This window comes from Symphodus melops (assembly GCF_947650265.1).
Source record: "Symphodus melops genome assembly, chromosome: 14".
Taxonomy (NCBI): Eukaryota; Metazoa; Chordata; class Actinopteri; order Labriformes; family Labridae; genus Symphodus; species Symphodus melops.
Window position 1 is genome coordinate 20,162,185 of NC_136704.1, and position 12,008 is coordinate 20,174,192.

Sequence of the window (12,008 nt, forward strand, 5' to 3'; positions counted from 1 at the left end):
GTTTCTGGTCAATTAACGTAAACATTCAAAAACTGCTCTTACATGTTAAGATGGATCGCAGAAAACTGGGGGGGAAAAAAAGCACATCTTCTATTTTTAGAAAGTTTCGGAAACAAAGTGAGAATGCCTAACTCAGCCCTGGGAGCTTTTATTTTGAAATGCTGCTCGTCTTCGCATGACTGTACATCCAGAACGTCTTTAGAGTGAAGACGAAGATGAAACTCTTCAAACAGGTGCGTGAGTAATCGTCATGGCCTCATTAAGAATTTCAATCTATGGAGGATGGAAACAAATTTATTTGAGGTAAATAAACAAAAAAATGTTGCTGTTTTTTTCATGTGCAGACTATTTCCATTTCTGCTGCTGCTTTTGATAATGTTAATGAACACCTTAAATAACGTTCTAATCCATTGGCAAAACACCCCACCATTTTTTCAGTGACTTTGGAGATAATTCGATGGGGCATGTCTGCCCTAATAGATGACGCCGCAGCCAAAATAGCCCATGTCACAGCTGCCAGTTTAAGCAATCTGCTGGAGCACTTCCAAAACTTTGTTTTACACTCAGACATTATTTAGAGTCCAGAAATAAGTAAGAACAAGCCCAAGGTTTAAAAGAATCCCCAATTCATCCTTAAAGATGCAACCTTGTTTACATTCTGTCACCTTCCCCCTGCTGGCTCAGCTGTCAGTCAAAGTCAAAAATAATGGAACCTGACAGCAGCGCACCCTTGACTTCTATGTGTAACAAACAAAGCTTCCTCACAACAAACCCTGGAGGCATCCCCCAAACTTTAGACCTCTCGTATTAAGATCAATACATTTAGATATATATATATATATATATATACATACACAGTATATTTTACTGCAGGGAGGGAGAAGTTCTCTCATTTCAGTGGGACCTGCAAGAACATACAACTCGGGACAAAAGAAGCATAGCTAAGTGTCTCTCTGATTAAAATATCCCCGCTGACCACAGCGTGCACCACTGGCTCTTTGTGTGTGTGTGTGTGTGTGTGTGTGTGATTGGGGGGAGCTTGGGGGGGTCGCTAGTTGGCTGTAATCTGCTTGATGATGAAGATCCCCCAGTGCTCAGGGGAGAGAGAGGGGGGGGGGGGGGGGGGGGGGTGGTTGCGCTACCGCTTTACGCCAATGCAATCACGACCGTCGCTCGCCACTGAGCCGGCAGCGCTCTCTCTCTCTCTCTCTCTCCCCATGAACACTTCTCCCTCACATGCACACACACACAAGCTTCTTTCTCTCACTTCAGCGCTCACTACTCACACTCTCTCTCTTTCTCTCTCCCTCACTCAGTCGTCATTCTGTTAGCGCGCGGACACGCTCCACTTTGGCTCCTGTTATTTCTCCAGCTATTTCGGAAGCTGTTGTCTCCCCCTCTCTCTCTCTCACCCTCTCTCTCACGCGCACGCTCTCTCGCTCTCTCTCTCTCTCTCTGCAACTCAAAGCGCAGTGCTTACACTCACTCCGAGCATCCGTGTCTGTTTCCAGCGTGTGGGCTCAAACTGCACACGGCGAGTGGGATAATGACAGAAAGGCACCAAAGAGGAAAGCAGGGTGAGAGAGGGAATTGAAAAAAGAAAAGGAGTCAAATAAGAAGCAAAAGGAGAGAGTGTGCTCTTGCGATAAAAAGGTGCGAGGACAGTTTGATTCAGTGGATTAAACTGGCTCCGTCTCTGCCTCAAAGTGTCCCACGGAAGGTAAGCGTCTCTTCTCTCTTCCATTCCGCCTGCGGGTATTTCACATGGCTAAGTTTACACGGGAGACATCCAAACTCCGCTGCTTCTGGCTTTGAGCACTTGATACACATGTAATGGCTTGTTGACAGACAACAGAAGCTCCTCTATTGGGTTTCTTTATTAGTCTCATTCCCTCGGCTGAACGCGAGTCAAGCTAACAGCTGGTTAAGTGTGATGAAACGTGCTTCACTTGTGTCATTGAGTGCGTTTCTTTTCTTTTTTTTCAAAGAAGAAGGAGAAGTTGTGAGCAACAAGACCGCTGTTGAAGTAGAAGGAGCGCAGACGCCGAGGGTCTCTTGAGTCTTTTTTTTTTTTTTTTTCCCACCCCGACATGGCTCTCAGAATGAAATGAGAATTGAGTTAAGTGTCAATTAAAGACCGATTGGTTCACATGTCAGGCGACACTTCACTCTGGATGGGCTGACCCCATTTGTAGGTCTGATTTATTTGAATTCATCTGCATATAAAGAGGCTGTGGAAGCTGCGTGTGTTGGAGATTATCACACCATGGAACGGCCAGCGGGGTTTTTTTTGGCAAGTTGGGTCTAAGCTGCCAGCAAACTATAAACCTTTTGACCACATTTAATGTATGCTCACTTAACTTTACAAAATTGATAGTGTATTCATGTCAGATGACTGTGTCTGATCAGTATGTTAACAGATAACGGGAGCGTCTGTTTACACTGCTGTCAAATCAGTTTTTAGTTCGAGCACACAGTCGGATGGCTCAATCGCAGGCTTGGGATTATTTCCTTTTGTTTGCACACAGTGTATATCAGCAAGATTATTAGTTGGTAAAGCCATTCTTGTGCTGTAGAAGGGGGATTAGAGGGAACAATCTGAGGGGATATCAGAGGCTTGGCGGAGTCTGATTTGCTGAGAAACACGGGATCACCAATGCAACCTTGCCCTCATTCTGCAGCAGGCAGATGCTCGTACGGATGAGCCAGAAACAAAAAAAAAAAAAAAAGAAGCAAGTGTAAGGACACAGAAAGTATAGAAATGTGCCCTGGAGCCATGCTGAGCTTCATTGGCTGTGATGTATGCATCTGATTGTTACATCAGCAGTCCCACTGCAACTTGTTACGGCATCAAGTTTGCATCTTTTTTTTTTTTTTCAAATTCTCAGGCACAATTATCTCAAGTGCTGTGTTGCATCAAATCCATCTAGAGCAACTGGCAGCCACATGGACAGAAACAGACATAATCCAAAGCCTCTTTTTGCCCACTTTATGGACTTTAAAACCGATGTGCAGCAGCAGAAATAATGCAGAATAGTCCCTAACCTTTCTTAGTATTTGTGGAACATTATTTCAGAGCTGCCTTGTGAATTCTCGGACGGGTTTTTCAAAGTCAATCCCATCTTCTCTAGCAGATTAAATCAAAAGAAAAAATAAAATAAACCCCTCGCCTTCCTCTACTTTAAGCACATCTAATGTAACTCACTTTGGTGTCAGAGGGAACCGAGTCCTTCTTATCAGTGTTCAGCTGAAAACACCTGCTTTGGAATAATCTAATTATTCTGCGAGGAGTCCACTTCCAGAGAAAAAAAAAAAAAGAGAGAGAGTGGCTGGACCTCTTTGAGTACACAGAGGCTACTGTGCAGAAAATGAGCATTCAGGGCATGCAGCCACCGACCACTCAGGTATTATAACTGCATTAGAGGGGATAAATGAGGAGACACGCAATATACTTGCGGTATATTAGGTGAGGACAGTGATACTTGCCTGGCTCAGGTGCACACCATGCCAGAAAAAAAAAAGCCTCATCTATCAAAGCGTCAAAGTCAAAGAGAAGAAAATATGTTGTCAACCAGATTAAGAAAATCACACTTTTCCAATCAAATAAGTCAGGTTTCCGTTCTCTTCTCGCTCGCACTAAAGCTGCGCTCTTCAGGCGCCGCCCTTGATGGGTGGAACTTCTCTGCAAGGACAGCAGGAAGCAGCATCCTATCATGTTGTGTTTTTGTGATACATGAGATTGCCTTGTTTCACACTGGGCAGATTTTTATCAAGTCTCATTTCTCGCCGGCCAATGAAATTACTCGAGCGTGCGCATTTTCCCTCTAATGCATTTTAGTAAGCTGACTCGTGAGAGACGTACTGTACAATTCAGAGACTTTTTTTATTTTATTTTTTTAATTTGGTGATTAATTGAACTCAACAGTTATCGCTCCAACAAAAAGATAGCAGTACTGAGTGTAGGATTATGATTCATTGCATAAAACATAATGATGACAAACAGATGTATCATTAAAGATTTTAAATACTCAGGTAGGGAAAATAAAAAGCTATGATTGCTGCAGCCTGGGGGACACAGTGTGGTGTTGTTATCAGATGTTGTCTGGGAAAAAAAGTTTTATAGTAAGCCATTTTTCCTGATATGTGCAAAAACAGAAATACAAATGTACAGATCACATAAAAGAGGCAACAACGATGGTGGTGATGTTGAAATGGCGGTATCGTTGTAGTCGGATTCTGTTGGTTTTAGACTCTTGAGCTTTCGTGTGGTTTACGCTGTTAACTGATCATTTCATAATGATGGTTTTCTTTCACTTGAAGATATCTGCTAGTTATAGAGTTAATTTTATTATTATTTCAGGTTTGTTTGATGTGGATATAGTAATTACATCGGACAAGCCAGATGCATCGATTTGAGTGTTTTGTGTGCTAAATGTGTGCTAATTTGCAACACTCGTCCACAGGTGGCTTTTAAAAAGGATAAAACAATTAAAATAGAAGGAAAGGAAAAATAATAAGAAAAAAAACAACAGACGAACAAAACAAAAATGTTAGTAGCAGGTTTGGCCCATCAATCACGTAGAAATGTATTTCAAAGAAGCTCGTAAGTGTATGTTTGTAATATCTGCAGTAATATGTGGGGGGTTTTTTCTCACTGACCTTTATAGTCACAACAACTCTTAGTCATTGTTGACTAAGCTGGGCTACTTTCTTAGCAGCATTTTTTTTTTTTTTTTTACAGTTAAACTCTCTCCAAGGACTGCACTCTTTGATACCTTGTGATTCATTTCTCCTTTGAAAGAGTCCTTCATCATTCTCGCTCCAATGCCAGACATGTTTCTTCCGAGTTCACACATGTTCTCGTATGAACCTGCTGGTTACCATGGGTTGCTGTGTTTCGACCAAATACTCAAACGTACCGGCCTCAGAGTTTGAAACTCTCATGTGGGGGACCAGCAGTAAATCCAAAAGCCGACTGTTCGCGACTTCCTTCGTTGCCTGACAGATACAGATCAGCCACAGCTATAAGACAGCAAGTCCACTTGTCAGGTTGAATCTAAAGTCTACCCATTCTCAAAGCCTCTCTCTCCTCTGACTGTGTCCATGTAAATTTAATGGGAAGACTTGAGAGCTTCACTGTAAATTACAGTGCATGTCCACTAAGCTGTCGTCAATTCTTTGGAATTCGCTGCACTCTTTGATTAGGGTGAGTGGTTATTTATGGACAGTCTGCAGCTTTTTTTTTTTTTTCTCTCCCTGTAAGCAGAAGTACGGCGATCAGTCATGAGGATATGCCACCTATCACTGGGGTTTGAAGCAAATGTCCATCAAGGGCCTCCGTCTTAAGTAGAATCAATACTTGAGATTATTCGGAGTCTCCAGACTCTCTTTACCTTGGGCTCTTCAATCTCCTCCTCGACTCCACGGACTCACTTTGACACCATCAGGCTCTAAATGAGGTGTGTCTGAGTGTGCATATTTGGATCTGCGAGAGTGTGTGTATTGGAGGGGAGAGGAGAGCGTGTCAGACTGTGCGTAGTTCTGTAGCACCCATAAGATGTAATAAGCTAACTGTCAGAAAAAAACTTGCGCTCACAGTTTAAAGCGTCTGAATGCTAATCAGAGAGCGGATTCGGCTGTCTGCACGTCTCAACACCCATCTCAGATGAAACGATTGTACTTGGATAAACATTCTTTGTGGCAGGCGGCAATTTCTCCCCCAGCAAGCTGCACTCTTTGCCAAGACCCCTGCAGACACGTACAACAGGGCTCTCCACGGCTCTCGCACAACCATCAGCAAGAGTCCTAAACATCGCCAATTAAAGTCTCGTCGTGATGGATGACTCTCAATCTCCAGGAGATATTGCGCACACGCTTCTGCTCTGAATGATGGGTGACTCCTCTTCACTTCACTTAGCTATTATTTATCTAGATTTGTCTCTGTTCACTTGTCAGCTTTTTTTTTTTTTTTTTTTTTTTGGACATGTTGTTTCTTCCTGTCTGTGGGTAGAAATATTCCACAGAGGAAGAAAGGAAGAAAAAAAAAAAAAAAAAAAACTCACTGTCTGCAACCGACTGATGCTTTGGCGTCTTTTCTGGAAAGGAAGCAAATATAACTTTCCCTGTGGTATAGCCGTGTTGTTTGAAGTGGAGGTAGAAATAGGAGTGGGAAGGATGCGGTTACCTGAAGATCACATTTTGAAAGGAGGACATGACGCTTCGGCCCCTGGAACACACTGCAGACACAGTTTGAACACAGATAATAACTTGTGTGTGAGCACAGCTTTGGCTCGTCTTGGAATGGCCACAGTTCAGGTTTCACAATAACATTTTGTCATGATTGACACAACAATCATATCGCCTGGTTCAGGGGAAACACCTCGAACAGTTACTTCTGCTTTTCTGTTGATTTTTTTGTTTTGTTTCTGCTTCTATTTTTAAAAAGTGTTCTTACTAAAGAAGAATATAAATGGAAAAATCTAAGCAACATGATCCCTCTTGTGACTGTCAAAGTCTATTTGAGTGTCAGATTTTTAATGTTCCAGTGTTTTTGATTTACATTTTAATGTAAATAAAGTAAGGCTGGTGATGATAATTTGGCTCCGTTTAAAAACCTTTGGACCGATGAGGACCGATGACTTTCAAACCAACAAACGAGCTGAATGCTGAGTTTTCAGTTGTCATGAGAGTAAAGATTCCTTGATTGTCATGATAAACATGTACATATAGATCTCTTTGTAACAAAAGGTACAATAGGAAAAAAGTTAAAGATGCATTAAAAACGTACTGCACCTGAACATGTGTCCTAAACATAACTAGCTCAGACACAGTTTAAACAGAGTAAAGCTATGTTAATAGTAGCTCCAGTTAAGCTGAGGCATCAGCGAAGGATACTGATTCAGAGCAGCAAAGACAAAATTGCTAAATAGTAGAAGAGCTTTGTGGGTGTTTTGGTCTTTTTTTTCCATCGGGATTTTAATCCATCAACTTGTATCAAGCCAAATCAGAAAAAAACAGAAAAAGCATGGCTAGATCATACTCTGTGTTTTATTACTCATGAGGACCCGTTAATGTTAATCCAACATGAGTGCAGCGCTGACATTTAGCAAAGTTACAGTGGCAAAGGAAAACGACTATCAGGCCGAGGAACTCGAGCAGAACCAGACTCATGATGAACAAGAGTGAGAGAGCGAAAGAGAAAGCGTCACGCAAACGGGTCAAAAAGTTACTGTATAATATCAAAGTAGAGGCAAATGTATTTCTCACTGAACAGAATTGAAGGCGGTGCCGGAGAATGGTCCGATACTTGTATCAGAACATCAGAACGACTCCATTAGCTGTTTCAATAAGTTTTCATTTCCTGTAAAGATGTTTAAAGGAAAACTCCAGAAGGAGCTTGGTCCATTGTCTCTCCTTCTGTCGGGGAACTTTATTTACAAATCGTCTTTCATCTGTCTTTCCAGCACTGCAGAGCAACGTCTAAAAATAGCCCAAAAAGAGACCCTGGAGCCTCAGTGCCTTTGAATACATTTGGGCCATCCCTTTGAGAAATCGGCCACAGCTTCTCAGTCAGCAGCAGGCGGGGAGGGACGGTCTTGGTGGGGGAAAAAAAAAAAAATCACTGGAGGCCGAGCGCAGGCACGAGTACAAGCAGATGATGGAGGGTGCCTCTTTGCCAATGCCTTTGCTCTACTATTTATAAAGTTGTTCTTTGTTGTCTACGCGTTTGGCAACAGCTGAATATTAGTTGTTGTTGTTTTTTATTTGCTTGCCAGTACCAGAGAAAAAAAGGCAATTAGCGGGTTACACACACAATCCCGGTCCTTTGCATTTGAGATGAAATGCTTTGGACGTGACACACCCTCAGTCATCGGGGTTACATCCAAACAAACAATCATCTCTGGCTGGACTCCACTCCAGAACCTTAAACACAACCCCGCCGGCCCCCCATGGCAACTTGGGAAAGATTTCCTGTCACACAGGTGAATGACTATTAGTTTACTGACCCTCGAGGTAGAAGGAGATTGTAATGATTTTTTGAGAGGGTGCTTGGGGGGCTTTTCATTATGAGCAGCACTGGAGCGCTCCTGCAGGAGAAGCACGAGGTAGAAATAGATATGGAATGCTCCATTCTGTTGAATTGATTAAATCCTGCTGACGACTTCAACGCTATTAGCATATCATTTTTTTTTAAAGCTAATGGCTTTGGGGCAATCAATGAAGTTAGTGGATGCTTATTTTAACTTCATTTAGGCAGTTTGGTGGCAGTCCGTTGACCCACCTCCTTTATGATATGATATAACGATCACTGAGATGAACTACTATTTCTAGATGTTGGCATTGCGGCTGTCTATGTATTTATTGTATTTTCTTTTTAGCTGTGTAGTCTTTAAAATGTCTTGAACTTGCATTTAGTAAGCCCCAACAAACGGAGGTGACATCCCAAAGGGTGACAAGTGATGCTTTGGGGGGCGAATGTACACGATCAAATGCATGCACTAAAAGTGTTTCTGTTTTGGGGTTTTCCCACCAAATCGGCACATGTTGCTATCCTTAGTGTCGAACAACTTTCAGGAATGGCTCCCTGAAGAGTTTGGCCTTGTTTTTGTTAAGAGTCGGGTGCTTTTTTGTTTGTTAACCAGAAATGACAGCGACATTGCTCTCTTCAAAGCTTCTGTACAACTTTGACAAACAAAAGAGATTTTTTTTTTTTTCACTCACAAAACAAGGAATGTGCTTGTTTTTTCAAGCTGCCCCGACCCTGCTGTTTCACTGTGATTCTATTTGTTCCACCAATGTTGTCTCGGTTTTGAACTGTTGAGCTCGAACAAATCATTGAGAAAAAAACAAAGTCACACAAATGTACAAACAAACAAATGGATCAGAGTAGAAATGGTACAAAGTAGGGCTGGAAATGTGGGGGTGTCTCACGATTCAATTCTGAATCTTGGGGTCACGATTTCTAGATTTGAAAATCAATTTGCGATTCAACACAATTCTGGAGTCATTAGTAAATACTTGAGGATCTACTCCAGTCATCTGTGAGACTGGCTGAATTTCTTGCGGCTCTATTTGGCATTCTACTGAGTCGAAGGGCTAGCATTAGCATGTAGTGACTGACTCGTCAAAAAAAAACCCAATGATTTTGGGAAGTTCTGGATTTATTTCAAATCTCAGAGGATAAGAATCTTTTTCCCGCCACTACATACAAGAAACTCCTTTTCGGCTTGGTAACACTGCCTGTTCTTTGTCTTCTCAATGGCATCTTACTGCATTGGAGACACCAACGCCACAGATATTTCTGGTTTAATAAAAAAAGAGTGTTCCTTCCGAACAAAGAGGTCTCTCTCTATCGGGATGCTTCTCAAAATGTTGTCAGTGTCAAAAGAAGCAATTTTAGTTCATTTATTGGACTTAAATGGTCGAATGCGATGGTTGTGCCCAGTGGGAAATGTAATTGTGTATAGCATTTTTACAGCTACCTATTGAATTGTATGAAGTCTCTGATCAGCATTGGTTGTGTTGCCCTTATGAAAGAGGTCAAAAAGTGAAAATGTGCAGCATTTCCATTTCCCTCTCTTTAAAATATCCTTCTGCAATTATTTCTGCCCTCTACAGTATGTCACATCAAATCTTCACTTTTATTCATCCACGTCAGATCTCATCTCGGTTTCATTTAAAGAAAAATGTGCTCCTTAAATCACATCATCTCCCAGCGCGCCAGACACCACCTTCCTGCGAAGTACCTCTCAAAAAGTATAACACTTCACATTTTGCTTAACACACTTGAGCAAGTTATCCTCCCCTGCATATAGACTGCTTTAAATTCAACCCCAGCTACATTCATGTTTTAGTCTATTTCCCAGCTGTTCAGTAGTCTTATCACAGAATCTCACACCAAATTCATGTAGCAGGTCAGACCTGCGTACTGTGCTGCATACTGTAGTAGGTAACGCACCGCATAAAAGAAATGTCAAGTGGATGGAGAACTACAACAAAAAACGATATCTGACTACAACATAAGAAAGAAAAAGGATACTCGACTGAACGACTGCTCTTTATGTAAGTTTTAATTTAGAGCCGGTGTGCAAAAAAAAAAAGACTAGTGTAAGGTGCTGAACTTTAGTTTGAAGTGTTTACTTATGAATATCTCTCCCTTTGGTATCTTCTCTTCACATGGCAGAGAGGAAAATTACATCATAACTTACTAGAGAAGAAGTCAGGCTGAGCTAGCACAGCAGTGGGGAGATGTTTTATAAAGGAGGACGGGGAGCTAACTGCAAAACTCAGTTGCTCTTACCCATGAAATATCAGCCTGCCTGTTTGTGTAATTATCACAATTCTGGGTCTGGTATTTATATTAGACGAGACTGCAAGGATTGTTACCTACTGCTGTTATGATGGAAGTGTCCCTCTGTGAACACAGAAACATTAGAGACACTTCAACATCCCAAGACACTTGTTTTCATCTTTTTACTTATTCATTTCTCATTTCTGGGGATTTTTTGGGACAAAGTGGAGATGCACCAAACGATACAGATTTGATCTTTAAAATAACAATCAAGATTCTGATTGTATTTTTTTTTTTTTTTTTTTTTTACTTGCTCGTTTGGTGCCACAATGCCTTATGTTGGGGTCTTATGTTGACAATGGAAACAGATCAGAGTTTGTCCAACTCGTGACATCTTCTGCCCTAATAAAAAAAAGAAAACCCTCCTCTATAAATGAGTAATTAAGTGTGCTTAATGGCATCATTAAATCGACACAACACCACAGATAAACATCTGCTAATGACATCACTTCATGCCAGATCATTTGCCAATGGGCCAATGGGTGTCAACGGGGCTGAAACCGGTGTTAAACCAGGCGTCAATGCAGCCCTACTATAAAACTTAATTCACAGTCCTGAAACATGGATAGTCTCCCAGTGCCTACAGTACATGTGTATTTCTCTGATTGTGATGTCATTTCCTTGACTATCTTCAACTGATCATATCCCAAGAATATGCAAGCAACGGATATACAAGCATTATGATTTAATCTGCAACAAAAGGAGAGGCCTATATTTGCGTTTTCTTTTAATGTCATTTGTTGGATTGATTTAAAAATCCTTTCATCACCATGCTTAATAAATATAACGGTGTCGTCAGCGTAGAACGTGATTGCATAGAAGTAGTATAGGCTTCGTCGCCATTCGGAAAAGTGAAACATTTTTAGGATTATGAAAACTGCACTTGCTATTTTCATCGTGTTGAATGCCTAAAGTAAGAAACACTTTTAGCTAAAGGAAACAAGGACAGGTTGATGATAATATTGAGCTGTAACTGGCTGGACCTGCAGGTTTTATATTAGATGAGGGATGCATGAATAATGCTATTATCAGTAGAAATTTGCTTATGAATCACGGCAGGCTGAATTTGAATACGAATTTGATAATGTCACAAAATGAAATGATGATTATTATTTTTTACAAGCACAGGTTTGTTTCAAAGAAGAAATTTCCAGAACTGATCAACCGATGGGAAACTTTTGCCGCAGACAAACAATATGAAACAGTGGTCTCGGATGAGAGCATAAGGACAAAGAAACACTTCCCTCTGTGTTCATTCATGCTTATCTCCCAACAAATGCCTGAGAGGGAAATGTCATTGAAGAGATAGGCTTGACATTGTCATCTGTTTTTGTTTTAGTTTGCTATTCAGGAGAGTGCCGTCTTAACATAAAATTACCCATCACCCCCCCGCAACTAAATCATCGTGACTCATAAGGACATATTTTTTTGTGTGTGTGTACAGGGTTTTTCATTTAACAGCTTAGCATTCAAACAGGGCTGGCCCTTCTGCTTTATATAAACCATGAACCAGGGGAGTGATAAAGCATTGCACTTCTTCCATTAAATAGAATAAGAAATCATCTTGACAGACCCTAGATCTTGGCCTGGCTGAGTCTTCTTATGAGCGAGACTTCCTCAAGGTCAGTGCGATCGTACTTTCCTCGGTGTGTGTGCA

The 12,008-nt window shown here is 41.3% G+C and overlaps 2 protein-coding genes across 2 annotated transcripts in view; one reads left to right on the top strand and one right to left on the bottom strand.

The window, feature by feature from the left end:
* Nucleotides 1–12,008, bottom strand: part of LOC306835356 (SUN domain-containing protein 2-like) — a 355,711-nt gene that overhangs the window by 66,823 nt on the left and 276,880 nt on the right. The gene's annotated exons all lie outside the window — the stretch shown is intronic.
* Nucleotides 1,184–12,008, top strand: part of LOC306835353 (cadherin-12-like) — a 118,153-nt gene continuing 107,328 nt past the window's right edge. Inside the window, exon 1 of the mRNA XM_079361831.1 lies at nt 1,184–1,720. The gene's annotated coding sequence lies outside the window, so the exon portion shown is untranslated. The remainder of the gene's footprint in view (nt 1,721–12,008) is intronic.